The sequence below is a fragment of the Rissa tridactyla genome, chromosome 4, assembly GCF_028500815.1.
Source record: "Rissa tridactyla isolate bRisTri1 chromosome 4, bRisTri1.patW.cur.20221130, whole genome shotgun sequence".
Classification (NCBI taxonomy): domain Eukaryota; kingdom Metazoa; phylum Chordata; class Aves; order Charadriiformes; family Laridae; genus Rissa; species Rissa tridactyla.
In genome coordinates, this window is record NC_071469.1 from 78,354,843 (window position 1) to 78,362,674 (window position 7,832).

Below are 7,832 nucleotides of genomic sequence, written 5' to 3' on the forward strand. Positions count from 1 at the left end.
TATTTGAAATGACCTTGTAGAGAAATGATTCCATACTAAGTTATCGCGGTCTGGCATGTCATCAGGTAATTGGCAGTTATGAAAACACCACATTCATTCTCCCCAAACTTGTATGCAGTTGTTCAGATACAGCAAAGTGTGCGTTTGGGGAAGGAGAGAGTCTCTAAACATCATAATCTTGCTGAGGGGATTGTCACCCCAACTGGCAAATGCTCAACTGTGAGCAACAGATTTATTACCTGACATAATTAATTGCCTAGATAGTGACATTTCCCATATTATAGACAATCGTGAATTATGAGCACAGCTGCTAGCCTTCTCATTCACTGAAATCGGTTGATAAATATGTTTATTCGAGGTCAGCTTGGCCTCATCCATTAGAAATATTGTTTTTCTAAACATTACATTGATTTAATTTAACTCTAATCAATTTAAAATGGTTCTGACAATTAACAAAAGCTTCAAATATGACCTTAAAGTAATAGGATTCATTAGCTATGTTTAGGATTAAACTTATCCTAATAGGGCTATTTTTCTTCTGAGGGCATGTAGTAGGCCGACTGGTGGTCAGTCAAAATGAAATCAATTATTATAAATTATACAGTTTGTGTTGATTATGTCGTGCCTGCTAATTTGTATAAATAAGGACCTCAAACAATAGAAGCCATTTATTAATAACTATCTGTATCCCAACCTGTATCACACTTTACGTTACAGCTGCAGGATCATCTGTTACCCATGAAGTATTATATTCTCTACTGCTAGGCATATATGCTAATTAAACCCATAATTAATTGTAACAGTTATAGTTAAAGTCAAAATGCTGACAGCCTTTTTGGCCTATTATTCATGGTAATCAACTGATTCAAAAGGCAACGTAATCAACAATTCCTGCACTAGCCAGGGGATCATAATACAACGGTAGCACCAGTGACAGCTGGCACCCACAGGTCTTTGGATACAATAGGAAATATAAACCTCTAGAGCTGAAATGCTTCAGTATGAACAGTGCCTATTGTTTTTCTGAGACAAAATACAAGCGTAAGTCATATTTAAGAACTGAATCCCTAATGCAACGGTTAACAGAAATGCACAAGAGCCATGCTCCGGAGAGCCTGCCCTGCCTTCCTGGGGGAGCGGCAGCACTGAGCGTTCCCTACCACCATTTAGTGTCTCCTGGCTGTAACCCCTCACCAATCCCTTCTCCATCCACAGTGGGACTATCTCAGATTAGGGATGAGAATTCTGGAGAGTGTTTTTGAATATCAAGAACAGATTTTATTTGCTTTGTTCTCATTGATCTTGCATCTGCTGAGTGGTGCCGAAAAGGCATGTGCCCTCTCTGGGTATGTTGTCCACAGAAAGAGAGGAACATTAGACTGTGCAGGGGACCTCACATTTCCTACATACATCTGGCCTTTGAACCTGTGGGAATTTCCTCTTATTTTGTTCCCAGACACAGTTGTGGATTACATACCACAGCAGCCCCGAGAGGACAGGGTGGAGAGAGGAAGAAGGGGATAATCTGACCGTTGTCAGCAGAGATCCACACTCTTCCGAGACTTGCTCTGAAGCAAGTATCCCATGTGGGCACAGATTAGCGTGCCTCCAGAGCCTGCTGAACTCTTCAGCAGGCAACCAACAGTAGGAGTAAAGGCAAAATTAGTGGCCACTTTTAGCAATCACAACTTGCAGCCCAGCTGAGGTGCAATGCCAGATGAGCCATCCGAACCTGTTGCATCCACCAGGTAAATGTCTCTACAAGGGTCTCTAGTTGCTTTCCTCCTCAGTTTGAAGACAATCTCGTTATCCATCACTGCACGTAGCAATGATCACAATCTCTTTATAATCAGATCAGACTCTCTTTCTAAGTCATTCTTTCTGTGGTCAGGCGTGCTCATGACCAATAGCAGCACTAAGCCAGCAAGTTTATACATACACAGCTTCAGATGTGCTGCTTCTTAAACAAGGTTAGCCATAGTTTCATCGTTGAGATTTACACTGTCAGTTACAGAGATGCCCGTCCAATCCTATAACACAAAAATTTATGGGCATCACAGAGAAATTTTATTGTTAGAACTCCTATACAATATGTGCCCTTAGTGACACATTTTTAAATAAAATATATTGTACTGGTGATTTCTAATGCTTAAAATAAAATAAAATAATAATCAACTTTTAGCTGCAGTTTCCCCCTGGTTATTGAGCTGAACTTAATGACTGGCTGAAAAGTATTTGTCAACACAACAGCTGGAGAGCAACACTTTCTTGTAGCTTTATGTCACAGCATATGCCAGCCACTCAGAACATGTGATAATTCAACTGGAGCTGGTACTACAATAGCAGATGGGTTGAAGCATTGTTATTCTCACTCTAGCTCCCAGCCCTTGAGGGATCACTAAATAAAATCAAAGCAGATGGACCATTACAAGCTCATTTGTGTTCACTACAAGCACCTCAACCTCCAGTTGTGATATACTGCACCTTTGTATAAAATGACATGTATGGTAACATGACCTAATGAAAATAGCATCAGACTTGGCAAGTGAGGAATGAGACTGAGAAATATGCACAGATCTATTTATCACTGAGTTCTTACCTTGCAGAAGGGGTTCATTTTTTCCCCCTCTCTCCATGTTTATCATTGCATTTCTCTCCATGTTTATCGTTTAATTTCCCCACGCTCCTTGTAAGAACTAAAAGAGGTGGCCATTGGTTCTGCCTGTAGAAGGTCTAACAAGTTTCCCGGCCCTGCAAAGACGGGATGAATGCTACTAACCACAGTGCAAAACTCCTGTTATTCACTCATTTCTACACACTGTTGATAAATATGTTAATCCAGGTGTCCCACAATCGGCAAGGCTTTGACCACCCACTGTTACCAGTATCTGCGGGGACTGGGACATTTCTCAGCCTGCTTTTATGATGAATTCTTTCACAACTCTGCCATTTTGAGCTTATGGAGACTTGACTTGGTGCATAAAATCAGTTGCTCCACTAAGCTCCAAAATTTTTGTCAGTAAGGTCGGTCAGCATCCCTGACCAAATTGGGGGTGTCCCAGGGCTTGGGAGTAATTGCTACTAAAGGATTAAACACATTAAAACTGTCAGTTGCCCGGAGGAGGATCCTTTGGGACCCACTGGCAAAGTTAGAGTTAGTGCTGAAAAATTCTTCATGCCATCCTCAGCAGCACAACATAAAGTTGGAGGCACATCTGATGCCTGCTTAGAAAATGTTATAATCATTTAATGTCTTCTGAGCACCAACAATGTCACCTGAAGGCTTTTGTCTTACAGTCCCCGCCCTGGCCATCACGCTCCAGGGAGCAATGGCAAGATGAAGTACAGCAGGCAGCTCTTGCTTCATTTTATCACTGCTGTGCTCTCACACACACATGCAGTTAATGACAGTTCCCAAACTAAATTCCTCTGAGACATAAGCTTTTTATGTCTACATGTATCTCTTTTTCTGCCTGGTTTTAAACAGCTTGTACACATTGCTGCGTTCAGTGCTGAATAACAGATACTGTGAACTTACTAAAGGCTGTGGGATTTCTTTTTTTTCCTGTCTAAAGAGGAAAAGTGGTAGTAGTCAGTTAGTCAATTGTTGGAGGAAAGTTAGGTACTTTTGATTTTTATCTGCATGAGAGAGCCCATATAAGACTATGTATCTTTAGTAAAAGCTCCATAGGTCAACTGACTGCCATAGGTCCCCCTCATGCCAGCTGCTGCGGGGGTTTAAAGACCCAGGCAGGTGCAGCAATGGAAAGTCAAAGAAACTGCTTCATTAGGGTTGATAAATACAGTTGAACTTCTGTGACTGCAGTATGCGAGTTGAAAAAAAAACTTGTCCAGCTTCCTCTGTGAAACAGCCTCCTGCTGAGTGTTTGAATTGTATGAAAACTATGAATGGCTCAGCTAATACTTCCCACCTTGGCCAGAAGCTGCAGGGCAGCCGGGCAGTCTCAAGGACAGTGCTTCCAGGTAGCACAGGGTTCTGGCCACGTCCATGGCTGCCTTGTATGGTCTTCTGAGCACTTTCTGCTAAGTGTCGCGACTCATCCTCAACTGTGACTCAGCGCAACTCCCTCAAAAGCGTGTGCGGGTCAGGTCAGGCGTCACCACTGCGTCTTATCTGCCGGCCAGCATTCCTATCAGCCAAACTAATTTGCTAAGATAATTCCGTTTCCTGCCATCTATTACAATAAATCAGCCAGTGTAGCTTCATTGGAGTCTCTGCTAACTAATGAGCTGCCCTTGAAATTCTCACACTGTATGCAAGGGGCGGTGAGAGGAGGTAAGAAAACCCTTATTCTTCTAAATATAAGAAAGTTTTAGATAAACACCGTGATGTTCTGGGCAGTGCTGTATCTCTTCAGCCCCATGTTAACAGATCATTTTTGCCAGAGTCAGGTCAGCCTGGGACAAAACCAGTAAATGAATCAATCATTCCTTTAAAAACAAATTTTCTGAATAACGTGATCTCAGGTGGTGGAGATACATGTGGGTAAACACAACCATGGAGGGGTGAGGCACAGAGAGCGCGCACGCTTTCAGGAAAGAGTAGCAGTAAAATGGCCAAGGATCCACTGTTGAGGCTATTGAAGAAAACAATAAGCATGTTCCTATGAAATGGTAATTCTCTGGCACTTAATTTTGAATAGGAAAAAAATATTGAAGACATAGAGGAATGGAAAAACACAAAGCATCCCAGAGCATGCCAACTACAGCAGGAAGAACTCAGGGGCAAAAAGGCATTAAGATCATTCTGCGTTTTCCTTATGGCAATAGCAAACTACTGAGAGCAGTAGTGATATTGTAATTTATAGCCATATTTAAAATCAGAAGATACACCAGTTTATACCCTGCTTGTATTGTTTTGTTCAGATTTGGTATTTAACAATGCTGAATTTTATTTTTTTAAAAAAAGGAACTTCCGTTCCTCATGGAATTTCAGCATTTCTTTTGACTTTTCCTGCAGCTCAGCATTGTTTTTTTTAATAGCTGTGCTGGGATAAAACTCAGTTGTGCTGCCGCAGTTTGGTTACTGAAGGGAGCCAACAGCTCAGCAACACCATTGGGTTCAGTCAGACAGTCATTTGGCAGAAGGATGTTTAAAAATAATTGCATTTAAATATTCTGAGGAAAAGTCACAGAAGAACCAATAATGGGCCAGTAATAATGAGGCTGAAGAACAGCATTACAGTGTGAACTCATCTATCCCTTGGTTTCATTTGCATGTTTAGCAGCTGCTTGTTCCTCCGTCATAGAAGGATCATTACCTGACTCGTAAGAAGAGAGGGGAAGTCTGCTCACCTTTGGGCAACTAGCTCTGCATTTATTAATAGTTGTTGTCCATTTCATTATACATTTAATTGCTGCATTATAATTTATTTATTCATTGATTTATTGTAATAGATGAGTAGCAACAAAATTACCTTTGCAAATTACTTTGGTAGGTGGGAAATTTGCATGGTTAAATAAAAAACAACATGCAGTGTGGAATGTGATCTGCTACCTAGTGAATAGCATCTTAATATGTGAGCACTAGCATATACAAACTGGTCTCGTTAGAAAGTGAAAGTGAATCCAGGTAATTTATAGACTATTTAAAAAGAAATTACTCTAACTTACATGCAATTATCCTTACATTCCCAGATGTCTCTTTTCTTCATGGAACCGGGAATCATCTGAAAATGAAGGATAAGTAGGATGGGAAGAGAAGACTCCTGAAAAAGTGGAAACCTGAAGGTGGGAAGTTTGCAAAGCCTTTGGTTAAGCTGGGGCTGCCCATCTGTTAGTGGGGTGTCGCGCTTACAAGAGCTGTATTTCTGTCACTCCCACCAGGCAGAGAGAGCCCAGGGCAGGGCTGTCCTTCCCCAGAGCTGGGCTGAGCACAAAGCAGCAAAGTTCAAGAGGATTTATGGCCATATTCCACCACTACCCCCCCCCCAAAGTACTCTGTTGCCTAAACCAGGGCTTAAGGAGAAGTTAGGGGGAGGGAGAAAAACCCCAAACCCCCTAATGTGTTATGTAACATAACCCATGTGACATCATAAGATGACACCTTTTGAGCTGAGGGTTGCCTCAAGAGAGGCGGGCAGGTGGTGTGTACTGAAACGTGGGTGTCACCAGTCCTGTGAGCAGAGCCCAGAAGCGTGGTGTGGGCAGGGGGCCCATCGCAGCGTTAGTGGGGCTGCGGCTCACCCACTGTTACAGCAGCAAACCGGGGGGCGGGGGGAATCTGGGGTTTCACAATTGTCAGGTAAGAGCATCAATGGTAACAACCAAACGGGACCACAGAGAGTCATACATGTACAGGGACAGGACATGCACAGGATCGCTTCACTTTTCAGTTATTAATGCGTATGGAGACTAGTTAGACCCAAAAATACCTCCAGATTTTTCTTCAGTTAATTAATTGATAAAATTGATTAATAAATAACAATCTCCGCTATCAGATTTCTCTATGCCCAGGTCAAGCAGCTGCAAAATTTGACCGTTAGGCCAATTTTCCGTTGCCAGTGCTATGCACTGTGCGGGTTTGGGAACGCCTGCGGGCCGGACCGATGCAGCGCCGAGCTACCTAATTACGTCAGCCCAAAAGCAGTTTTAAGATCAGCACTAAGAAAAAAAAAAAGGGGGGGGGGGTGGAACTACAATACCTCTACAGCCACATATGAATCTACATCATTTTTAAAAGCCGTGGGTTAGGATCAGGCAAGACGTTTCCAGCCGGTAGAGGCACTGCCCTCTTGTGACTGAATTCTGGAAGTACAGGCAGCGCTCCCGCTGCCCCCGCTCGGCGGGGCTCGGCTCCGCTGGGGATAAACCTTGGTGGGATAAAAACGTTGAGTGAGATGTTCCGAGCATCTTTTTTTTTTTTTTTTTTCCCATAGTGATGCACAGGAGGGCTCAGCTTTAGCTTTTAAACATTCAAATAATATCTTATTGCAAAGGAAGAACTCAATTTTTTTTTTAAAAAAAAACAACAAACCCTTTGCGCACTGCAAATAGGTAACACATATTAGTAAATCTTTTCCAAGTATTTTTATAAGTATTTAAGTACTTGCAATAAGATTAAGATTTTTAAAAATACTTAAATTGAGAGCATTCCTTTTACAGTCACAGGTAAGACTTTTTCTGCATTATTAGTAATAGTAGTAGTAGTACAATACTCAGGAAATTAAAAGAAATTAACCAGAGAAATACTGGGTAGCAGTATTTTTCTAGACAGCGAACACATGCAAACTTGGTGCGCAGGTCTTCAGGTCTTCTAAATGGCAGCTGTGGAGCAGCACTGCGGCTCCAGCACCAGCCCAAGCGGAGCTGAGCACCTCAGCTCAGTGAGGTAGGTAGTGCACTGAGCATTTTAAAACAAATTCTTTTTTCCTTCAAAGTACAGTTAGCTATAGCAGCTTTTCCTTGGTTTTCCGTTATAGTATCAGGTACTAATTAGTAGGACACAAGTGGCATACTGAGACATGATTTGATACGGTGCAGCAATTCCCAAGTTTCCTAGAAATGTTGAAATTAAGAGACTATCAAAAATACGTAAAAAGAAATCCTTTGGTAAGTACACAAAACAAACTAGCTCAACACACTCCCAAAATTCCAAGCCCCCAAAGAAATGAATAGAGCCATAAGAATAATATTTTTAATTAATATTATTAGTGAGAGCACATGGTACATTCCTTTCCAGCAGCAGCTAATTCTGTCTACCATTGGGGGGGGCGGGTGGGGGGAGTTAAGGCTAGTTGAGGGCAACGTGATATAACAATTTGTTTCCCTAACTCATTCTTGGAGACAGCCTTTGTAAGTTTAAGAGACTA

At 42.0% G+C, this 7,832-nt stretch overlaps 1 protein-coding gene across 4 annotated transcripts in view; it reads left to right on the forward strand.

Annotated features, from left to right (window-relative positions):
• The window catches only part of SALL1 (spalt like transcription factor 1), a 247,433-nt gene that overhangs the window by 235,205 nt on the left and 4,396 nt on the right, over positions 1 to 7,832 (forward strand). For all 4 annotated transcript variants that reach the window (XM_054199744.1, XM_054199747.1, XM_054199757.1 and 1 more), the window contains one exon: positions 5,659 to 5,751. The gene's annotated coding sequence lies outside the window, so the exon portion shown is untranslated. The remainder of the gene's footprint in view (positions 1 to 5,658; positions 5,752 to 7,832) is intronic.